General features: G+C 47.2%; 1 long non-coding RNA gene across 1 annotated transcript; it reads left to right on the top strand.

Annotated features, from left to right (window-relative positions):
- Nucleotides 1-222: 222 nt before the first annotated feature.
- LOC121817715 (uncharacterized) lies at nt 223-24,507 on the top strand. The gene is made up of 3 exons (XR_006057743.2): nt 223-1,753; nt 18,097-18,282; nt 19,397-24,507. It is a non-coding gene; the product is annotated as an uncharacterized LOC121817715 (long non-coding RNA).
- Nucleotides 24,508-24,751: the final 244 nt, after the last annotated feature.

The raw sequence follows: 24,751 nt of genomic DNA, 5'->3' as shown, positions 1-24,751 counted from the left end.
GCCCGCCCGCCGCGCCCGCCCCGCGCCGCCTGCGCCCCGCGCTCGCGTCCCGGCTCCGCGGCTCCACCGCCCGGCGAGGGAGGGGGCGCGGGGGAGAGGCAGCGCGAGGGGAGGGAGGGGAGGCCGCCGGGTGGCCGGCGCGGCCGGTCAGGGGGTGGGTGGGGTGCGGAGTCCCGCCGGCACAAGGCGCGCTGGCCGGAGCACCAGGGGGCCACAGGGTGTCCGCGCGCCCTGCGCCGCACCCAGCCACCATTTCCACTTTTTCTTTCTTTGCACCTTTTCCCCAAGAAGACCAGTCCCTTCTTGAGCAGAATTCAGGCTCTCCCGGGTTCAGACTCCCGGCTCCTCTGTCCACACGCGCAACTGTTCTTTTCACGGATTCCCCCACCGCTTCGACCACTGGTTGCTGGGGCTGCACCCACTTTTACCTCTCTCTAGACTCCTCCGTCCCCTCTACTTGGGTCTCCTCCGAGCACCCCCCGGGGCGAGGTTCCGAATCGGGAGTCCAGGACAGTCTGAGAACGTCGTGGAGACCCCCGCCCACCCTTTCCAGGCAGGTCCTGAACTCCAGGACCGCCTTTCCTGGGGTGAAAAAGCACCGCACTCTCTAAACGATTCCCTTACCCAGTCGAGAAGAAAGTGTTCCCTGAATGTGTATCTACGTCTGTGTGTATGTGTATTTGCGGCGGCCTTTGGGGAGCAAGCTTCGACGTCCAGAGGCAGTGGTTTAGAGTGGGCAGGAGCCCGGGTCTGCAGAACTGTCCTTGGTTCTTGCCAGCCCGCCCCTAACCCTCCCCAGCTGCTCTGCGCTCCCTGAAAGCGTTTCTCCCCTAAAGAGACAGAGTCCTGGGCGGGTCAGCTGTCACAGCCGAAAGCCCGTGAAAGCCGCCCCGCCCCAGAAGTTCAACAAAAGCTTATGCACCGCCTGTTGTACAGGCAACGCCTCCTGGTAGGTCAGACCCCACCAGACGGTGCTGCGCCTGAATTTCACCTGTTCCCCACCCCACCCGCAGCGAGGAGCTAAGAGAATTGCTTTCACCCTTTTGAAAGCGTCCCGTAATTACCCCTGAGAAACTGGCTTCTTAAGTAGTCTGTTCTGCAACTCTCTGGTTTCGCTCGAGTTTCATGGCTCACTGGTGGAGTCTCCAGGAATCATGAAACATCCAATTAAACGTTCCGCCCTAAGGAACACTTTGGGTACGCAGCAACTATTCCCCAGCGCAACAGGCACTTGGCATTTGGGTTCACTCCCCTGGTCGCAGTAGGGCCTGTTCGAGTTCCTTCCTGTTTTTGTCCAGCTGTTTGTGACCCCATGGACTGTAGCCTGTCAGGTTCCTCTGTCCATGGAATTTCCCAGGCAAAAATACTGGCGTGGGTTACCATTCCCTGCTCGAGGGGATCTTCCTGACCCAGGGGTCCAACCCACATCTCCTGCATGGGCAGGCAGATTCTTCACCACTGAGCCACCTGGGAAGCCCACCCCCCAGAAGAACCCCATGGCGATATTTCTCTAGGCTGCTGGGTCAGAACTTGGTCTCTTCTTTCAAAACAGTCATGGAGCAAAGGAGGCATCCTTTAAAATCTCTTTGATGATATAAAGCTGATTCTCTTTCCCAGGAATTTTATGGGATGCGTCAAGGATAGGAAAAAGATTCAGATAAAGAAGTGTTAACACTTATCCTTAAAAATCTAGGAATGAAAACCACGGGGAAGAGCAAAGCATGAAATCAAAACTAACATTAGGATTTTCAAGGTAAGTTCTACTTTGGTAAGTTTTTAAGATACATTTTTAATAATACTTCTTTGGGCATTTTATAAAGAAAAGTATACCGAAAAAAGAAAAAGATAATCCCACAGTAAAGAGAGCATTCAAATATTCAGCATTCTTTAAACTGAAATATAGTTGATGTATATGAGTGTTGTTTCAATACAGAAGTGATGGTTCTCTCTAGAGCCTACAGTACAGAACCGAAGCTGGCTGCCTCTCTGTTGTTCAGTCTGTGCACTGAACAAAGCCAAGGAGGGCAGGATGGGGCTGGGGTCACGAGAGCTCAGGCCACCGGGCCTGGGGGCGCCAGCCGCCCAGAGTGGGTGCCTTTTTAAATGACCTGTGCAAAGAGGGATTTTCTGGGGACTCACATGACGGTGCCTTACAGGCCAGCTGTACCCTTGGTCCTAGATATTCCGCTAGAACAGCAGACAACTAAAATAATTACACTAACAGCAGAACATGAAGCTTTGGCTTAACCAACAAGGGAAAGATGAGTCTGGTCTCCTTTCCCTGAGTCCTGCCTGCTGGGCGCACCAGCAGGAATTCCCAGCGCCCGGCAGCCTGGGTGGGGCCAGGCAGGGGCCCTGCAGGTCAGGATTAGATGCAGGCAGAGCCACGCTGGGAGTGGCTTGGCCCAGTGCGGGCTTCACTTCCAGTTGATCTGTATAGCGTTTGACTCCTTAAACACACACACACACACACACACACACACACACACACACACACAATGAAATCCAAGAGCCGCTTTCCCCCACTCCCTTACCCAAACTATGAAAACTGAAGTCATAACATTAGAACAGGCCTGAGGGCAATGATCCCGCCGGTCACACTCTGTTCACAGAGAAATGCACAAGGTGGTTTTCCTTTGTCTTGAAGGAGATGGAAGCATGGCTCTTTATAACCAGATGAGGCAAGAACTCCTTTGAGCCAAAGAAAGGGACCTGGGTCGCAGGGCCCTGTGCCCACACTCAGGCAGCACTAAAGCAAGCTGACGGGGTGGCACATGTAACCAGGGTGTGTCTGTTTCACCTCTGCAGTTAGACGGCACTGTATGTATTCATTTAATTTCCATTACACCAGAGGCTACTTGAGGCTAAGGACTGTGTCTCCCAGCATCTAATCGGGTACCTTTAGTCACAGGAGGTGCTTAAAGAACTGCTAAAAAGTGAGTGGAATATGCATCCAAGCTTTTCCTCTGAAATATCAGAAAACTTTGAGCTCCCCGTGGAATTTTTCTTGAGAAAGTGCTTTTAACACAGAAGTATAACTTTCTGATTTCCCTAGGCTAAATGGAGAGATCCAGACACGTCATGGGGTTAGGAATATGTTTGAACATATCCTCTGGGTTCTGAACTCGTCTACTGACAGTTGAACTTGTCACTGAGAACAGAGTATGAGTATTTTGCTTATAGGCCTTTCCTGGAAGAAAGTAAAATTCTATAGTTTTGGCTATAATTGTACTAGATACATAGGTTTATTAGTGCTCAATTCTGGAAGCTGGTGATGGACAGGGAAACCTGGCGTCCATGGGGTCGCAGAATCGGACACAACTGAGCAACTAAACTGAACTGAGCTGAGTGCTCAATTCTACTACGTTTGGGGGCTTCCTTTGTGGCTCAGCTGGTGAAGAATCCTCCTGCAATACAGGAGACCTGGGTTCGATCCCTGAGTTGGGAAGATCCCCTGGAGAAGGGAAAGGCTACCCACTCCAGTGTTCTGGCCTGGAGAACTCCATGGACTGTATAGTCCATGGGGCTGCAAAGGGTCAGACACGACTGAGCGACTTTCACTTTTCATAAATGACTCAACTGAGGGCTTTCCCTACTACATTTTTATGAGTTTATTAAAGTTTTTTTTTTTTTCCCTAAAAGGACTTTGACAACAACAAATAGACCTCAGTGTGTATAATACTTGATATGTTCCCACACATTAACTCATACAATTCTCCCAGCAACCTGGCAGTGTGTGAATGTTGTTATCTAATAGTTTACAGAAGAGAGTAATATACTTAAAAAAAAAAAAAAAACACAACTATGATCTGTTAGTGGGAGTACCAGGATTGGAAGCCAACTTACCTGCTTCTAGGTGTGATATTCTTTTTTTAAACAATATTTTTGGATTCATATTTGGCTGTTCGCTGCTGCGCGAGGCTTCCTCTAGTTGTGGTGAGCAGGCCTGCCCTGCCTTGCAGCGCACGGGCTTCTCGTGGGGGTGGCTTCTCTTATCGTGACCACGGGCTCTAGATGCATGGGCTTCAGAGGTGGCAGCGTGCAGGCTCAGTATTTGTGACGCATGGGCTCAGTTGCCCCGTGGCATGCGGAATCTGCCCAGACCAGGGACTGAACTCTGTCCCCTGCGTTCGCAGGTAGATTCTTACCCACTGTACCACCAGGGAAGTCCCTAGGTGTGACTTTCTAATTCCTGTTTCCATATTGGAATTGCCCACTTCGGGAGTAAGAGGTGGAGTGCTCGAACTTCTCACAATCATTTATTGACGTATCCTGCCTCAGGCCAAGAACATTTCAGATATTTATCTGCTTTACCAGCCCTTTGCAAAACTATAGGAATAAGATTTTAGCTCATGCCTAGCTTGGCCTGAAATGCAGTTCTATCATTAAAAAGACCAAACTGCAGGACAGGAAAGAATTACCACAGAAACTGTGGGGCCACTTCTGGCCTTTGGAAGTGAAATGACAGCTCTTCATGAGGAAAATGCACTTTCAGGGCCCTGAGTGCAGCTCCTTGCCCTGCGGTCTGGGGCACCAGTGATGCTGGTTAAGGTCTGTGAGCTGGAGGCCTGCACGCTCGCAGCACGGTTTCCCGTGCGGTACTGGACAGGAGACTCTGCAGCCACTCTCTGCAGCCTTCGCTGTGCTGGTCTCCCGATGCCTTTGCTGTGTGTTGAGTTTGGCCTGAAATCTTTGCACAGAACGCATCACCATGTTCCTTGCAGGGTTTGCCTTGGTGTATAAAGCCCCTGGGATCTCCTGACCACCCACCCACACACTTGCACTGCATTGTTTGAGACAAGCTTGAGGAGCTCTCCAACCATTTTTGGCCTCCTTTCTTGCATTTTCATTTTGGTTGGGACACAGCTGCTGGTGGGGATTTCCTGCCAGTACGAGAGGAGAGATGGGGGTGATCACAGCTCCTCCCTCTTGGCAGGCGCCCCTCTTCCAGCCAGAGCCCCAGGTATGGGGCAGTCATCACGGAGCTCGGAGGAAAGAGGGGATCAAGCCCATTCCGTTCCTGTGAGAGCTCTTCTTGGGGAAAGGATGCATCCTGAGATTTGGCCTTGGACTCCTACCCCAGGGCTCTTAGGAAAGGGTGATGTGCCAGAATACTTCCTTTTTGGCACATGATGAGCTGCGCTGCGTAGAGCGTGCTGAGAGAGTAAACCGTGCCTGGAGTCGTCTGCAGCTCCAGCTGCTCAGCCAGCGTGGAGCTGCGTCCTGTTGGTGGGTCTCGGTCACCAGCAGGTGAAAGGAGAAGGCCGTTGGCTCTGGGGGACCCAAGTCCCTGAAGTCAGGAGAGCCCGAAATCTCAGCTGCTGCTGCTATGCCAAATACACGTCCTGAAAATACCGATGGTTCTGGAATCAGGGTCTTCTCAGCAGGTTATTGGGTGTCAGCCTATGAGAAACCGTGGTGTCGTCCATCACCCCGTTCCCCTCCCGCACCGTGAACCTTGGCTCTCCAAGAGCCGATGACAGACAGGGATGGCCTCGTGAGAGAAAAGACCGCGCGATTGCATCCAGGCGGATGTACGCCCCGAGCCCGCGGCCCAGACAGCATCTCCCAGCCTTAACCCCCTCAGACAGCTTTCAGCTCCTTGGCGCAGCGGGCTAGATGCCGGAGGAATTCAGGAGGAGGAGACACTGCTCTTCCCAGTCAGAGAGAAGCAGATCTGTGAGACGCGCATGCACTGCGCTCAGACACTGGCAGGTGGAGCCAGGGGAGGGGCGTCGGGTGAGACCCCGAGGGGCTGTCCTGGAGGGCAGTCTAGACGGCTGGGCAGGCGCCACCAGCAGTGAGGGGGTCTCGGGGCTCCAGGGGGAGGACTCGGAGGTGCAGACGGGGGGAGCGGGGGCCCTGTGTCAGAGGGCACAGGGCGGCCCAGCACAGAGCCATCCGGGGGCCTGGGACCCAGAGCGTGGCAGTCGGCTTCCTTGCCCAAAAAGAGCTCGCAGCTCCGTGCGGTGGGGCTGGATGCAGCTGTGGGGGAGGATGGGCTGTCGTGCTGGAAGCCTGGCTGAGGGGTCTGAAGGGCCCGCTGAGGCCTGAGTGAGCGGAGACTGGAAGCCAGGTGCCCTCCCCAAGCTAAGGGAGCGTGAAGATAACACTCGGCCCAAGTTAACTGCATGGAAGCCTGAGAGATTTAGCTTTCCCGGTGATGAGTATTCCTCTGCATCTCATGAACTAGCCAAAAGAAAATTAAATCACATTCGACAAATATCTTGAGTTTTCATGCCATTCAAGTATGTGCTCACAAACCTCACTAAAAACTAATTCACTCAGCATCACATGTCCTCAGGGGACTGCAAGCTAAAACAACAGTGAGATATCACTGCACACCTATGAGAATGGCCAAAATCCGAACCAGACAAAGCCCAGTGCTGGTGAGGATGCCGGGCAATGGGAGCGCTCATGCCTTGCTGGCAGGGACACAAAGCGGCTCCATCCACTCCCATGGCAGTTCGGCAGTTCAGCTTCTTACCAGAGTAAACATATTCTGACCATATGATCCAGCAGTTGCACTTCTTGGTATCTACCCAAAGGATTTGTTTCCACACAGAAATCTGCACGTGGATGTTTACGGCAGCTTTATTCTTGGTGGCCAACACTTGGAAGCAACCAGTACATGAAAGGATAAATAAACTGAAACATACATAATTCCCAGTTGGAAACAAAATTTTGTGTGGTAAAATATATGTAGCATTAAAATTTACCATCTTAATGGTTTAAAGGTTTTTGAGTGTTTAGTTCAGTGGCCTTAACGACATTCATTTTCTTGCGCAAATAATACCACTATCCATCTCCAGAACTTTTTATTTTCCTAAACTGAAACTCTGTCCCCATTAAACAATAAAATACCATCCCTCCCTGTCCCCAGCCCCTGGCAACCACTGTTCTGCATTCTGTCTCTAAGAGTTTGACTACTCCAGGTGCCCTATAGACGGACTGCTGGAGCATCTTTCCTTTGGCGCCTGGCGAATTTCGCCGAGTGTAATGTCTTCAGGGATCATCCGTGCTGCTGCAGGTGTCACGATTGAGTCATGTTCTATTGGATGGCTAGACCACATTTTGCTTGTCCATTCGTCTCTCCACAGACACCTGGACTGATTCCACGAATCAGCGGCTGTTGCAAATAATACTGCTGTGAACACGGGTGGACGAACGTCTGTGTGAGTCCCTGCTAAAATGCATGATTGCTAATAACGGAAACATCAAATGACAGTGAAAGTGAGCCTGCTGATGAAGCACGGTGGCTTCCGTGAAATCAGAAAACGGATTCTCTCCAAAGCACAGTTTAGGGCTGTTCTGATTGCAGCTAACAGATACCAGCAATGTTTTTTCTTAAGTTACAAAAACTATGTTTCACATGCTTGCCAAGGTACAGGATTACTCAGAAAGAAAAGCTCATATACCAGATGCCGGTTGATGCAAACAGTTGAGTGACTCCAGCCAGAGGGGGAGGAAAGCTGTCTTTCATCACACAGACCAGTTAGCGCACCTTGTTCCCTCACCAGCAGCTTCGGCAGCATCCTGGCTCCCTGTTCAGTCCCACGTCAAGGTCATCTCGCTCTCTCAGGTCATTTTCTTCCCTTATTCACTCGCTCCTTCCGCCAAGGGCACTTACCCTTTTGCTTTTCCAGGTCTCGGTTTCAATGGGGAAGATCTAGGCTCTGAGACTCGCCCGCCCCTCACATCACAGTGGCCTCAGACTGTAAATTCCAAGAAGGAAGGGGAGGCACTGGTCGTATTTACTGTGAGCTGGGAAGTTCCTGTCTCTCTCTTGGCCGGTGGACGGTGGACGTAGTGAAGGCGTCCAGGGTGGGGCGGTCTCAAGTCCTGGCCCCACACTTTTGTTGCTTCCACATCCCCTCACCATCTCCTCACCATAATGAATGGGCTTGTCCCGTTCAGAGCAATCAGCAAGCTGATTTCCTGGTCTTTTTTTCCCCATAACGTGGTGTTTTCAATGCTTCTGGCTCCTGACGGTTATCTGGCAGTTCTCACAGCTTAGTCAGTTTCGGTGCTAAAACAATAACCTGTTTTCTAAGTAGTAAAGAGTCTTTCATCCTGTTCAACATGGCAGTCCAGAGGTCATCCACAGATGCCCTCCTTTCTTGGCTCAGGTCAGCCTTGGTCCAGAACATCTGCGCTGAGAAGGGGGTGCAGTCCCTTTACTGTGTGTTTCTTAGCCTCCCTCCCCCCTCAACTTGCAAATAACGATGATTTGCTTCCTTCCCTTCCAATCCTGTCTTCTATTTTTTGATCTTCCCGTCGATGTTGTTTAGAAGTAGTAGTAATAAGCATCCGTGTCTTGGGTTCACTCCGTTGTGTCCAGTTCTTTGTCACCCACCGACTGTAGACCGCCAGGCTCCTCTGTCCACGGGATTCTCTAGGCAACAATTCTGGAGTTAGTAGCCATTTCCTATTCCAATCCATGTCTGACTCCTACATTATTTTTTTCCCTGTGAATAAATCAAATTTGTATAACTGAAGAAAATGGATAACTGGTATTGGGCACTTTAAGGAATTCTGCTATAATGAGGACTTGGAAAATACTTGTCATTGAAAGTACATGGGAATAATCATCGGTGCAAGTTCCAACTGATCTTAGCTTCTACTGTTTGATTTTTAAACCAACATACAGTGGAACTGACTTTTACGTGGGTGTGTGTACCAGTCTGGGAATTTTCACACGTGTGTGGAGTCCTGTAACTTGGTATGTGGAATAGTTCCACCACCCAACAACCCCCTCATGCTGCGCATCCCCTCCCTCCTCCCCTGGGAATTGCTGAACTTTATCCTTTCGCTCCAAAATCACTGCAGATGGTGACTGCAGCCATGAAATTAAAAGACCCTTGCTCCTTGGAAGGAAAGTTATGACCAATCTAGACAGCATATTAAAAAGCAGAGACATTACTTTGCCAACAAAGATCCATCTAGTCAAGGCTATGGTTTTTCCAGTGATCATGTATGGATGTGAGAGTTGGACTGTGAAGAAAGCTGAGTGCTGAAGAATTGATGCTTTTGAACTGTGGTGTTGGAGAAGACTCTTGAGAGTCCCTTGGACTGCAAGGAGATCCACCCAGTCCATCCTAAAGTAGATCAGTCCTGGGTGTTCATTGGAGGGACTGATGTTGAAGCTGAAACTCCAATCCTTTGGCCACCTGATGCGAAGAGCTGACTCATTTGAAAAGACCCTGATGCTGGGAAAGATTGAGGGCAGGAAGAGAAGGGGACGACATAGGAGGGGACGGTTGGATGGCATCACGGGCTCAATGGACATGGGTTTGGGTGAACTCTGGGAGTTGGTGATGGACAGGGAGGCCTGGTGTGCTGCCATTCATGGGGTCACAAAGAGTCGGACACGACTGAGCGACTGAACTGAACTGATCTTTTGAGCCAGTCATAGAAGTGGAACCGTGAGTTTATGAGACTAGCTTCTCCCATGCAACATAATGCTTTTGAGGCTCATACAAGTAGTTGCTTGCATCAGTAATTTGTTCTTTTTGTTGTTGTTGTTCAACCTCATGGGGACTGAATGGATGAGCCATCTTGGCTCATGTTTCATTCTGGTGTTTATTTTATATTAAGTTTTTTTATTACTGATTTATTTTTGGCTGTGCTTGGTCTTCATTGCTGCGTGGGCTCGTCTCTCGTTTCGGGCATCGGGGGCTATGTCTAGTGGCTGTGCGTGGACTTCTCAGTGACGGTGAGAAGCGATGGCTTCTCTTGCTGTGGAGCACTGGCTCCAGCGTGCTCAGACTTGGGCTCAGCAGTTGCAGTTCCTGGGAATCCCAGGCGGATTCCTCACCCCTGAGTCACCAGGAAGCCCAGTAACTTACTCCTGTATATTATATTATTGAGTCCTATTCCACTGTGTGGATATATCAGTGCTTATCTGTCCACCTGCGGAAGAAGATCTGAGTTGTTTCTCAGTTTGGGGTGAATATGAATAGACCTGCTGTAAATAGTCATGTCCAGGATTTTGTGTGAATGTGCATTTTATTTCTCCAGGAAAGTCATACCTAGGATTGGGATTGCTTAACTTTATAAAGTGAAGTGAAAGTCACTCAGTGGTGTCCGACTCTTTGCGACTCCATGGACTGTAATGTCCATGGAATTCTCTAGGCCAGAGTACTGGAGTGGGTAGCCTTTTCCTTCTCCAGTAACTTTATAAGAAACTGTCTGAATCGCCTCCCGAGGTGGCTGCACCATTTCCCATCTCTGCCAGCAGTGCTGAGAGTTCTAGGGGCTCTGCATCCCCGCTCAGACCTGCTGTGGTAAGGATTCCTGTATTCCAGCCATTGCAGAGGGAACAAATCCCCTGGCCTCTGGGAGTTTACAGTCTGAGATGACCTTGCTGTGAAGAGGCCTGCAAGGCTTGTAGACAACGCACAAGGCCTTAGTTTGCATGTCCCTACTGTCTCGCGATGTCAAGCATGTTTTTCTGTGCTTATTTGCTGTCTGTAGATCCTCTTTAGGGACGTGTCTGCTCAGAGTCTTTTCCTAATTTTTAGAGTTTTCTGACTATTGAAGTTGAGGGTTCCTTATGTATTCTGGATAAAAGTTCTTTAACAGATATATGGAAGGTATTTTCCCGCAGTGAGGAGCTAGTCTCTCCTTCTCCTAACAGCCGATTTCAGTCTTGCAGTTAATTTTTTAATAAAGCCTTGGGATAAGGTCCCTTTTCTGCATGTGGACGTCCGATTGTTCTAACACTGGTTTTTGGGAAAGACTATCTTTGTTCCATTGATAAACTGCAGTTTTGCCATTGTCAGAAATTAACGTGGCTGTATTTATGTGGGTCTAATTCTAGACTCATGCGAAGAGTTGACTCATTGGAAAAGACCCTTGATGCTGGGAGGGATTGGGGGCAGGAGGAGAAGGGGACGACAGAGGATGAGATGGCTGGATGGCCCCACTGACTCGATGGACGTGAGTCTGAGTGAACTCTGGGAGTTGGTGATGGACAGGGAGGCCTGGCGTGCTGCGATTCATGGGGTCTCGAAGAGTCGGACACGACTGAGTGACTGAACTGAACTGAATCCTAGACTCTGTTCTCTTCCATTGATGTACATGCTTATCCCTATGCTGATATACACCGATATGATTTATTACTGTTGTCTTTACGGTAAGTCATAAAGTTGAGAAATGTGATTCCTCCAATTTTCTTCTTTTTCAAAACTGACTTTTCTAATTCTTTTGTCTGTCTATATAAATTTTAAAATTAGATTGTCTATATCCACAAAATAATCCTTCTGGGGTCTTGCTTGGAATTGCATTAAATCTGAAGACTGTTTTGGGAAGATTTGACACCCATACTATTTTCAGTCTTCCAATCCATGTACATAATGCATTTCATCGTTTATTTGGTATTCTATGATTTCTTTCATCACATGTTTAGTTTGCAGCCTACAGATTCTGTATTTTCAGCACACACCCCATGTTGTTTCTGCCTTTAAAAGGAATATTTCCATTAGTTTCCCATTTATAATGACTTATGTTGTAAGGGTTTTTTTTAAGATTATGTTTTGTCTGGTGGGTGTTCGTTGCTGCACAGGGCGGCTTCTCCAGTTGTGGCGAGCGTGGGCTTCTCTCTGCAGCAGCTCCTCTTGCTGTGGAGCACAGGCTCCAGGCTCATGGGCTCAGGAGCTGTGAGGCACCGGTTTAGTTGCTCCACAGCACGTGGGATCTTCCTGGACCATGGACCGAACCGATGTCGCTTGCGTTGCAAGACAGATTCTTAACCACTGGACCACCATGGAAGCCCCTGTTGTATGTTTTTATACATATTCTTTATCAGGTTAAGGTGCCTTTTTATCATGAATGGATGTTGAATTTTATCATGCTCTTTTTCTGCATCTGTTGATATGATCATATATGGTTTTATATATATGTATGTATAGCTATATATATACAACCACTTATGATCTGATCATTTGATCTCTTAATGTAATAAACCAAATGTATGGATATGAAAATATTAAAGAGCCTTTGAATTCATTTGACTCCAACTTGATCGTAGCATGTTATCTTTTTTCCTGTGCAGTTAGATTCAGTTAATATTTTATTAGAACTCATCCATATTAATGAGTAAAATAAGGCTCTAATTTCTCTTTTGCATGCTATTTTTATCTGGTGTTGATAACAAAATTATACTGGCCTCCTAGAATGATTTGGAGAGCACTTCTGGGGAGAGCGTCTATAAGATTGGAATGATCTGTTTCTTGAAAATTTGGCAGAAATTTTTGGATCTGCCAAAAAAATTTTTGTATTCTCTTGGGGAAATTTTTAAATTACTCCTACTTTTCTATAATGGCTTTAGCATTATTTGAGCTTTCTATTTTTCTTGCCACATGTTGTAAATTTCTTTAGTTTCTAATAGCTCCTCAGTTCAGTCTTGTCCTCTTCTTCATTTACAATATATTTATTCACTATTACTCTTCTTTTTCTTTAAGGAATCTACCAGAAGTTTTAAATGACCAATGTTTGGCTTGATCTCCCTTCTTATTGCTTATGGTGATATATGGTTTTTCTTTTTTTCGCTTCCTTTTTAGATTTTTTGGAGTTCTCTTGTTCTTTTCTTGATGTCTATCTTTTTTTCATTTGATCTGTAGATAATTTTTCCTAATGTCTTAAGTCTGAAACTTAGTTCACTGATTTTCTACTTTCTTCTTTTTGAAAGATGCAAGTATTTCAGGCAATAAATATTTGTATAAATTCATATTATAACATACATATAAAGGCTCTGAAGTATCTTGTTCATTCTACCCACAACCTTGCTTGCATAAATCCCACTCAGTCATGTTATGTAATTCTTTTTACGTATTGCTAGATTTAGCTGGCTAGCATTTCGAGGGTTCTTGTGTTAAGATGCCTTATGGTATCATAAGGTATATTGGTCTGTAGTTTCCCTTTCTTGTGATCTTTGGTTTTGGTGTCAAGATAATACTGGCTTATGATACTGGAAGTACTTCCTCCTCTTCTGTTTTTTTTGCAAGAGCTATGGAGTGTTGGTATTCATTTGTCTTTTAACACATGGTTGAAATCACCAGTGAAACCAACTTGGGCTTGTCTTTGTGGGAAGTTTTAAAATCACTAATTCAATCTCTTTACTTTTTATCAGCATATTCAGATCTTCTGTTTCTTCTAGGGTCATTTGCAGCAGCTTCTAGCAGCCTACCTAAGAGTTTATCCATTTAATTTAGGGTGTCTGATCTGTTTGCATATGGTTGTTCATAGCATCCCCTGTGGTCCTTTTTATTCCTGTAGAGTTGGCAGTGGTGTCTCCTCTTTTATTCCCAACATTAATAGTCTGCATCATCTCTTTTTATCTTGGTCAGTCTAACTAAAGTTTGTTGATTCTACTGGTCTTTCCAAAGAATCAGCTTTTGGTTTCGTTGATTTTCTCTGTTGTTATTCTATTCTTTATTTCATTTATTATACTCTAACCTCTGATTAGGGGCTTCCCTGGTGGCTCAGATGGTAAAGCATCTGAATGCAATGCGGGAGACCCGGAGTTCGATCCCTGGGTTGGGAAGATACCCTGGAGAGGGAAATGGCAACCCACTCCAGTATTCTTGCCTGGAAAATCCCATGGACAGAGGACCCTGGTAGGCTGCAGTTCATGGAGTCACAAAGAGTCAGACACGACTGAGCAACTTCGTTCATTCATTCAACCTCTAATTGCTTTCTTTCTTCTTCTTGATTTGGATTTTGTTTGCGTTTCTTATTCTTATTTCTTAACATAGAAGATTAGGTTATTCATTAGAGATCTTTTTTCTTTTTTAATATAGACATTTGCATCTATACATTTCACTCCTTCCATTGCTTTATTTCAGTGATTAAGTTGCAGCCTGTAAGTCTTGGCATGTTGTGGTTTTGTTCCAATTCATCTCAGAGTGTTTTATAACTCTCTTCTGACTCCTTCTTTGATTAATAAGAAGTGCGTTGTTTAGTTTCCACATATTTGTGACTTCCCCAAATTGTCTTCTCTTCTTGATTTCTCATTTCACCCCATTGTGGAAGAAAGGTGAGAACCGTGGCTCAGGTTGTGCACTGCACGACCCCATGGGGTGGCTTTCGCACATACATGGCAGCCATGGGAGGAAGAGGGCTCCTTGGATGAGGGCAGGTGTCATCTGACATTGGGGCCCTCTCTGGGGGCTGGTCTCTGACCCACGATTTCCTCCATTGTCTGAGACTCCATCTGGCACTCACACTCTGTCCTCTGCCCTCACCTGGAAGCTCTTCCTTCCCTCCTGCCCACAGAGAAGCAAGTCTACCTGGCCTGGTTCTTGGCCTGCTCCCCGCCGGTGCTCAGAACACATCCACACTCAGCACCCTCCGTCCCCTGCCCTGTGCCCTCACCTGCTCCAAATCCTCCTGGATCCACAGCTCCCAAGGAAGAAGAGCCTTCCCTAGGGATCTCAGCAAGGAGGAGGAGGATGAGACCATCCCTGCTACCTCCCCTCCATCACCCTCCCCAAGAGGACAGAACCCCCACTCCTTCCCAACAGCCTCTCCTGATGACACAGCCACACCAGGTAAGCTAGCCTGGGATCCTATCAGTGGCCCTCAAGCTGGGAGGCTGGGGGCTTTGGGAGTCTTGGGGCTCCCATCCCAGCCCCCACCCGCTGCGTGAGGATTGCCCTCCTGGGAGCCCGTAGGGAGACAGCTGTGTTTTCTAAGGTTTCCCAGGGGATGCTCCATAGGCTGAGATAGTTCTCAAGGATAATCAAGAGGCCAAGCTAAACGCAGTAGTGGAACTGTGGGAATATGTGGTTTCTTCCTTTTTATTTTCTGTAAAATTAAGTAGAGTGAGAAGATACATGAGTTTTTTAAAAACAGACAGGACAATTTGAGTCAGGAGGAGCTGGCAGATGCCTCCGGAATGAAGCCCACGTGTCGTCCAAGTGGGGATTCAAGGCAGCAGCTGGGATCCAGGCTGGGGGCCCGAACACGTTGGCTGGTGGGTCTGGGCAGCTCTGTTGTCAGTCCTTCACCCAGCCTGGATCCAGTTTTGTCTTAGAATTTAGACGATATCTTTAGGAAAAGGAACACAAAACTGTGAATAAAAACTTAGCACACAGTGGATACTTATTTATTTAGCAGGGGCCTGTGGGAGAGGAGCCCTGGGCTTTGCATGTCATTAGCTCCAAGGGGATTATCTTCTCTGGTTTGGCCTGGATGTCCCATCACTACTCTGCTGGTGGCAGCCAGCCAGGCATGGGCACGGGGTCCAGCCCGGGCTGCCTCCTCACGGTGATACCTGTGGGGTGGCCTTAGCCCTCTGGAGAGGGACTGAGGTGTTCTGTGTTCACTGGGTTCTAGAAAGCGGGCAGCAAGAGGCTTATCTTCCAGGAGATCCTGGGGCTGCTCCCAGCACACGTGAGGGATGTGAGGAGGAGCTGAGGGCCCTGCTGGACAGATGCCCCCATCTGAGTCAAAGCTCTGCCCTGGGCATCATTCATCCTGCAAGTCTGGGCTCCAGCCGTGCGTGCAGGCCCAGGGGGTGGGCGGGTGTCCTGCCCGTACACTGCGGCCACTTCGAGCTCTGCTCTGTGCTTTTCTGCCTCCATGCCTCCTCTCCACTAGACTGTCCCTTTCCGCCTGCTTTTCTTCTGCTTTCTATTTCTCTTCTTCCTTCTGGAGGTGCCAGTGGGGGTCAGAGACTGCTCGAGACCCGGACTGTCCGGGTGTCTGTGGGATGACTTGGTGCATGGAGGCCTGGTAGGGTGGTGTTGGGGGGCCACGGGTCACGGGAGCAGCGGCGGCTTCCTTGAGAAGGGGACCTGCCAGTGGGGGTGTCCAGCCTGTGCGCAGCCCGTGATGACGAAATGTACGCTCACTGGCTGGAGTCTTGTCCCCCCAAACTCACATCCGCCTGGACCCTCTGAGCAGGGCCTTCCTTGGGAACATGGCTTTTGCAGGTATAATTAATGAAGATGAGGTCTTAACTTGCGGGGGGGCCCTAGATCGGTGACTGGGGTCCAGATGAGGAGAGGAGAGGCCGTGGTGGGAGCTGCCAGAGGCAGACCCTGGAGTCTGCAGCTCCAAGCCAGGGCCCCCAGGGGCCACCATAGCAGGAGGGGCAGGAGGGGTCCTCCCCACAGCCTTCAAAGAGATCACGTCCCTGCCGAGGCCTTGATGCCTTGGTCCTCCACTTCTCGCCTCCAGAACTGGGAGATGACCCATTTCTGCTGTCTGTTAAGTGCCCTATTTGCTGCAGCAGCCCCAGAACCTAACAGGCATGTATGTATACATCACTTTGAGAAACAGTCTCGGGGCGGCCAAGTACTCATGCAGCAGTGTGAGAGGAAAAGCCCCACCTGTGTCGGTGCCTGAAGCTCAGTGACACGGCATGTGTCCCCGTCAGAGGTGAGACCCGAGAGCCCATGAGCCCAGGAGACGTGCGCACGACTTACTCCAGCTAAAACCCTGTTCTGCCCAAGCAGACGTCTGACATCTGCCTGCCAGCACCGGAGGAAGCAAATGTCTGAACGTGAGCAGAAATGTCTGTCACGTAGCTGGACGTTTCTCTGTACATTTGGTTATTTCGCTTTTCCCAAGAAAGAAACTGAGAATTTCAGTCTGTGTTTGCAGAGTTTGTGCAGTAGATACAGAGAACTATTTAGCAGACTTCACCTCTCCCCCATCATCTATTCTTCCAGCTTTGGACAAATTGCAGTTGTCCAAAACACGCAGAATTCTTGGTATTTGCTAGAACATTAGATCTGAGTTCTTGATATTTACTGGAATATTCACCTTCCCTTTGCTTGTCTAGGGGCTTTAAAACTGCTTATATTCTGAAACAGGGTAGGTTTTGTTGCTTTGGTTCCCTTCTCACTTAAAAAATAAGCTGGGAAAATAGCCTCAAACTGCCAATGAACTGTAAACAAATCATGAATTTTTACAAATCCCCAAGTACATGTTTTGCTTCTCAAATAAGAAACCGCAAGGTAAATGGAGAATCAGTCTAATAAAAAAAAGAAAAAAAGGGAAAATGGAAACCCTTATCACCTCACTGCACTTACTTAGAAACAGGTGAAAATGTAACAGATCATGAACCACAAGATAGAACCTGTATTTAGAGAACTGTTTCAGCAGAAATCTACTGTGAATTATTGATAAATGGGTATACTTTCTGGTGAGCAAACATGTTTCTATCATGCTTAATACTCTTTATTTTAAATCTGAAGTTACAACAAGTGTCGTATGCTTTTAATTAGACTCAGCATCTGGATCCTTTCTAGGTAATCAGTGCAAGACGGGGCGTGCTGGAGCAGGCTTAAACATTAAAAAGTTTTTTCTTGATTAATTAGTAAATGTAATCCTTAAATATTTGGGTACTTTAAAACTATGATTCAGAAGTTCACACTAGTCTTCTTTCAGCCAAGAGAGATGATATAAACCCAGAATACTCATCACCAGTTCACAGGTGAGTCCTGACAATTTGTCATCGTGTCAGTGACGACAAATCTCAATTAGCATTATTAGTGGCAACTCTCTGAAATCAGTTTGAAATTTCCACAGAGGTGTGGAAATTGACACACCTGGAGTGGGATAGAGGCAAAATACTAAACTGAAAAATAGATCGTCTTTGCTGAGGTTAGTGTCATAATAAAGGTAGAGGTGTAAATAGAGCCCAGGCAGGTAAATTTGATGAGCAGTCCTCCCCATTCCTTTTCCAGACCTTTACACCCTGACCTGCTGTGGCCCGGAGACCCCGAGTCTCTAAGCTCATCCCTGTGCTGGCGGGCGGCGCTGGCGGGCGGGGCTTATGCGTACGTGTCAGTCGCTCAGTCGTGTCCGACTCTTTGCAACCATGGACTATATCCCGCCAGGATCCTCTGTCCATGGAATTCTTAAGGCAAGAATACTGGAGTGGGTTACCATTCCCTTTTCCAGGAGACCTTCCGGACCCAGGGATGGAACCCCGGGTCTCTTGCAGGCAGACTGTTTACCAGTTGTGCCACCAGGGAGGCCTGGTGCTGCTTAGGGTTCCCCTTTTGGACCTCCAAGTGTTTTCAAAAATTTCCCTCCATGTGGTGGACCACAATGACTTCAATTTTCTTTTTTCTTCTCCAGATATCTACTTACAAATGCCGGGCCATTGTTTCTCTCTACTGGATAAGAAGTTAATGTTTTTCTCTGAAGTATAAAAAAGTGAACGACTTTGTGAAGTTTGTGCTTAAAAAGTGCCAAATGGAAACTGAAATGCTTTTTGAATTGTTTCCACGTCTTGGCTGTTGGGATTAATGCCGCAGCAAACATGTGAGTACAAATATCTTTGCAAGATCCTGATTTCAGTTCTTTTGAATAAAATACCCAGTAGTGAGCTTGCTGGATCATATGGTAACTCTACTTTTAATTTTTTGAAATAAGCTAAATGTTCAGTGACAGACGAACACATATAGAAAATGTGGTATATATATATGTATATATATATATATGAATATTATTTAGTCACTAAGTCCTGTCTGACTCTTTGCAACTGCGTGGACTGTAGCCCACCAGGCTCCTCTGTCCATGAAATTCTCCAGGCAAGAATACTGGAGTGGGTTGCCATGCCCTCTTCCAGGAGATTTTCCCAACTGAGAGATAAAACCCGCATCTCCTGCATTAGCAGGCAGGTTCTTCACCACTGAGCCACCAGGGAAACCCATAAGGGAATATTATTCAGCCATTAAAAAGCAAGGAATGTTTTTTATGTACGCAACAAAGGATGAACCTTGAGGACATTATGCTAAGTGAAAGAAGCCAGATGCAGGACAAATGCTACATGATTCCACTTACCTGCGGCATCTAAAATAGTCAGACCCATAGAGAGCAGATGGGTGTCAGGCAGGGGCTGGGGATGGGGAAGTATGGCGCTATAATTCAGGGGGTGTGAGATTTCAGTTGTGCAAGATTAATCAGCCCTAGACGTCAACGTGGTACCTATTTGTGTTCTTACAAATCTGTCCAGAGATTAGACTTCATGTTAAATGTTCTTACAAGTGAAAAAGGAACTTTTTGGAAATTCTGGCAGGTAACTTTTTTGTATATTAAGAGTCATACTTTAAAAAAAAAAACAAAGGTGAAGTCCTGGATTCCATTGTCTTTCAGGGTTTCAATAAGAATTAAGGTGATAATATCATTACTGTAGACAGAAAAACCCCTTCTCTTTGTCAAGCTAACCAACCCCCAACCCCCACCAGTGTAGTCATTATAAGGGCTGAATGAAAATAAGCAGAAAGGTAGCAGGACATAGAGGGGGAAAAAAAAACGCCTCCATATCTGCTCTGAGGAGCAGACATCCAATCAAGAATGGAGCTGTGCTTTGTGAGTGTGTATTACATGCTTTGGATATAGCGCTTCTAAATAAATGCTTATGTACTTTTCCTAGATTTAATTAATGCAAGACCTGAAGGGATATTACTACCATGGAGGTTTAGACTAAACCTGGAGATTTCATTCAACGATTCCTGATAATGTAAAACCATTTGGAGACTCTTTAAATAGACGTCACATACCAAGCTGGTAACAATTCATAGCATCTGAAAATCTGTAAAAGAATTGAGGAGGAGGCTTTTTTCCCCTTCTGTCCAAGGACCATGTGTATGGCAGAAATTTTGGTTTGTGTTGAAATTTTGTTGGAGGGTGAAGCGGGGGTGGAGGGAGTCATACTTTTTAATTTTTTTTACTTTGGATGCAGTTTCCAAGGCATTCAATTGCCTGTGGACATTTGTAACTTTTAAAAGTAGGATTTTATACATTTACTCAGAGGCCTAGCCTCAGATGATGACTAAGACTGAGTATTCAGTGCTCTGCATGTATAATTTAGTGTGTGTATAATTTTGCTGCTGATAGAGGGTACCTGAGGGGAGGGACAGCATTGTGACTTTCCTTCCAGGTCACTCCACCTGTAAGATACACCTGTTCAAGAGGACCATCCGAGGCAGGGGAGGACAGATCCAAAGGAAGAATAGCTTTACTCGTCCATCCCTCTGTCCACTCACTCTCCTTGTTCAGTGAGCACCTGCTGCGTGCCAGGCACTAGACTAATTCAGGACTTGCGACCCACGTTCAGTGTTCTCAGTTACAGCTTTGTGTGCTTATGACACAACTGTGATTTTCAGAACACTCCTTCCAAAAGTGTTACAACATGAAGATCTGTGTGGCAATTGAGATCATCAACAAAACCATCTCTCTGAAAGGCAAGTGTTAAAAAAGAAAACTCAGGGCTTCCCTGGTGGCTCAGTGGTAAAGAATCCGCCTGCCAATGCAGGAGACACAGGTTTGATCCCTGATCTGGAGAGATCCCACATGCCAAGGAACAACTAAGCCCGTAACTACTGAGCCTGTGCTCTGAAGCCCGCGAGCTGGAACTTCTGAAGCCCGTGTGCCCCAGAGCCTGCGCTCTGCAGCAAGAGAAGCCACTGTGATGAGGAGCCTGCGCGTCTCCACTAGAGAGCAGCCCACACTCGCCGCAGCTGGAGGAAAGGCCACGCAGCGAGGAAGACCCGGCACAGCCAGAAAGTTAGATCATTTAAAAGAAAACAGAAAATTCAGCCCTAAACTGACACACCGACAGCCGAACTCGGTCTCCAGTGAGAACCACGTGGCTCAGAAAACCTTCCAGAAAGCAGAGGAGACTGCCCTAATATCTCTGTACATGACAGCAAGAGGCAGGAGCCAGAACCTTGGCGTCTAAATGTAAACGTGGCGCATGGGCACGCGTTCCAGTTCCCCACGGTGATTTTATTGTAGAAAGCTCATAAATACTAGTGGCAACAGCAGAGCCTTACATCTTGAAGCTCTTTCAAGCTCTTTGACCTTGAAAATCTTTGGCATAGTCAACGTAGATTTCATTGGGTTAGAAGAGCAAATGGCAGGGGTTTTTATGAATTCATTAAAATGACATTCTTAAATATACTCGTAGTTAAGATGTCATATCGTTGCAGGCCAGAGAGCCGGAAACGCTGATTTAAAAAGTGAAGACCAGGCCTAGCCACTGCTGCTGCTGTTCTAGTCGTTGTTTACTTTGGCCTGGAGTCACCAGAGAAATTGGAGTTTCCTTCAAAGCAGTGACTTAAAAGCTCTCGTTTCCACCTCTGCTCACACCTCTCTACCCAGGTTGGCACCTCTAGATTCTTGGATGAAAGTGCCTTCCTGAAAACATTAAGTCAGGAAGTTGGTGCTGAGTCAGGGAGAGCTTTTTTCTTGAAGAGAAGGGCAGTTCTGTGTCTTCAGATGCAGAGATGGCATCCTGACCTGACCCCACATGGGATGGAGACTGCTGCCACTTCTGACGGCATCACCAGAGAGCTGGAGCAATCTGCCCCAGAGTTCCACCGGCTGAAAGGTTCTCTTGTCCCGTGCCTGTGCACTGGGAGCAGGACGGGCCGGCTGGGCCCGGGGTCATGCCCCGTCCACGGTCCGGGGCAGACTGCATCCATCTCAGGCCCCTGCAGCACAGAGCGCCCCGCTGAGCTGTGACGTCACCCCCTTGGCCAGGGTGGGGTTGCACCCGGTGGGGTGCACAACCCGGAAGCAGCCATTAGCATGCGGGCTGCTGGCCTGGAGAAAACCTGGCCGGGCCTTCTTCCTGGCAGAAGAATTGACTCCTCGTGGTGGCTTGCTAAACCAATCAAATGCTGTCTTTTGAGAAATTTTAACTTGAGACAAAGGAAGTGAATTCTCAGAGTCCAAGTAGAAAGTGGAAGCAGACTCACCCAGAGCAGGAACCAAAGGCGTGAGTGCTGTGGCTCTGGGGTAACCGCTGGGCCATCAGGGTGGATACCAGCATCCAGGGGCCGTGGCTGTGCGAGGTACCAAGCTGACTGTGGGCAGCCCCCTCTACAAAGCCCCTTCCATCTTAGCATCTGCTTGTTCTCCCTCCCCCTCAAGCTAAAGGCCTAACCCGGGGCTCAGAAGACACACCAGGCATGGCCCTTACCCAGGAGTGACGTGTCACTGGTGAGTCAACAGAAAATCGCAGTGATTGGAAGCAGGATCTAATGTTTTATCAATGGATCTGTAATCGACAGTAACTTTCATAATGCTTGTACTCCCTAAGTTCTCAGAAGTCACATCATTTCTCTTCATGAAGTATCCCTCCACATACCTCATCCTTTGTCTTCTCTTAGTGTCCCTGTTCCCCAAAAAAATCCAACAGAGAAGAGAAACCTGCCTACTTAGCTCCTTAAAGGAAGATCAGAGTTGTCCAGACCAAGCAGGCCGCAAAGCATCCTTTACCAAGGGCGGGATTGCAGCGCCACCTGCTGGAGATTCCTAGCTGTGCTCCCTTAGATTTAAACACTAGCTCATCGCAAAGTCAGCGGTCTTTAGACTGAGACCCCCACGGGCACAAAAAGGCTTTGAAAGGAGGGTTCAGAAAGATTTAAGGGCACTAATTCCCAGCTGCCCCAATTCCACGTGTTGTCTCTCCTAGAGCAGGTAAACCTGGGACCCTGCCGGCAGTGGAGCCCTCTGCTGGCCTTCCTTCATGTCTTCCTGCTCTGTTTTACAAGACACACAGAGGGACCCAGACCGAAGGTTTGTGTGCCCCCCAAATCCATGAGTTGAGACCTAACACCCCAAGGTATGGTATTTGGAGGTATTTGGGCCTTTTGTAAAGTGATAAGGTCGTCATGAATGGGTTTAGTGTCCTTAATAAAAGACCCAGTGAGCTTTCTGCCATGTGAGGTTATATCGAAAATATGGCATCTATGAACTGGGATAGGCTTCCCAGGTGGCGCAAGTGGTAAAGAACCTGCCTGTCAATGTGGGAGACATAAGAGACGAGGTCAGGAAGATCCTCTGGAGGAGGGCATGGCAACCCACTCCAGTATTCTTGCCTGGAGAAGCCATGGACAGAGGACCCCGGTGGGCTACACTGGGGTTGCAAAGAATCGGACACGACTGAAGAGACTCAGCACACACATGAACCAGGAAGTGGGCTGTCGCCAGACATAGAACCTGGTGACACCTAGAGCTGGGACTTCCAGCCTCCAGAACTATGAGAAATAAATTCCTCTTGTTTATAAGCCACCCAGCCTGTGGCATTCTGTTACAGCAGCCAGAACCGACCCAGACACTCAACACCACGCACTGTTCTAAGTGCTAAATTGCTCCAAACAAAGGGACAGTTTGAAATACAGTTTGAAAGTATGTTATTGGAGAATGCCTCCTCACTCAAGGCCACCTGTCTATTGCATATTTTGCTTTATTTCTAGGGGCAAGAGGTAGAAAGTTCCACCTCCGACAATTAACATTGTATTTCCCAGTGAAAGAGTTCAATATCAAGAGTAAAACTGGCGTTTTCTTAACTTTTATTCAGATTTTCAGGATAAACATTTTCATTAACTCTTGCCAAATGACTATTAGGTACTGTAAAGGCATATTCATTTTTACTTCCTCTTGACCTTATTAATTTTCACCACATGCCCATAAAATTTTAGTAAACAGGTAATGTGTTATGGATTCTACTCTAAATCACCTTTTTGCTGTACCTAATCCTGTCTCATTCTAGCAAGGATCTCATTTATAGATACCTGAATTAATTTAAAAAAACTCAATACATATGAGTAAAGGATTCATTTCCAATAAATTACTTTAAGTTGCCAAAAATTCTTTACCAAAGCATATATATAGGAGTTTTATCAATCGTGTATTACTAATAATTGTAATGATAATTTGTTGTTGTTCAGTCGCTAAGTCACGTCTGACTCTTTGGGAGCCCGTGGACTACAGCACACCAGCAGGCTTCCCTGTGCTTCACTGTCTCCTGGAGTTTGCTTAGATTCATGTCCATTGAAGTCGGTGATGCCAACCAGCCATCTCATCCTCTGCTGCCCTCTCCTTTTGCCTTCAGTCTTTCCCAGCATCAGGTCTTTTCTAGTAAGTCAGCTCTTTGCATGAGGTGGCCACAGTGTTGGAGCTTCGGCTTCAGCATCAGTCCTTCCAGTGAATATTCATTGTTGATTTCCTTTAGGATTGACTGTTTTGATCTCCTTGCAGTGCAAGGGACTCTCAAGAGTCTTCTCCAGCACCTCAATTCAAAGGCATCAATTCTTTGGAGCTCAGCCTTCTTTATGGTCCAACTCTCACATCCATACATGACTACTGGAAAAACCATAGCTTTGACTAGACGGACCTTTGTGGACAAAGTATTGTCTTTGCTTTTAAACACACTGCCTAGATTGGTCATAGCTTTCCTTCCGAGGAGCAACCGTCTTTTAATTTCATGGCTGTAGTCACTGTCTGGAGTGATTTAACCCAGAAGAAAAAGTTTAACAGTTAAAACTTTCTAGTTATAGGGAAGTAAATACTAATTTAAATTTTATACATATTCTGTTGCAAAGTATGATAGGATTATCAATAAAAGACTCTCAAGTAGAAACATGTTACAACTTGACAAAATTCTGGGACAGATATGGATGGAAACAGGATTTTGAAGGAAAAACAAATCATGTTAAAATTTAGGTAAAATTTCTAATAAAATTTTATAACATATTTACAGGATGTGGGAAACTACATCTCTTGCAACTATTAAACTTATTACAACAATAATACAGAACGTAGGGGCGGTAAAAGTTTTGTCAAATATTGGAGGGGGTAACTCTAACAGAAGGAAAAGAAGGCGTCAGAGGATAAGATGGTTGAATGGCATCACCGGTGCAATGGACATGAACTTGGGCAAACTCTGGGAGGTCGTGAAGGACAGGGAGGCCTGGCATGCTCAGTTCATGGGGTCGCA

The sequence above is a fragment of the Ovis aries genome, chromosome 23 (genome assembly GCF_016772045.2).
Source record: "Ovis aries strain OAR_USU_Benz2616 breed Rambouillet chromosome 23, ARS-UI_Ramb_v3.0, whole genome shotgun sequence".
In the NCBI taxonomy this organism is placed as follows: domain Eukaryota; kingdom Metazoa; phylum Chordata; class Mammalia; order Artiodactyla; family Bovidae; genus Ovis; species Ovis aries.
The sequence above is the reverse complement of the archived record's forward strand: the minus strand, read 5'-3'. Positions and strand labels throughout refer to the sequence as shown.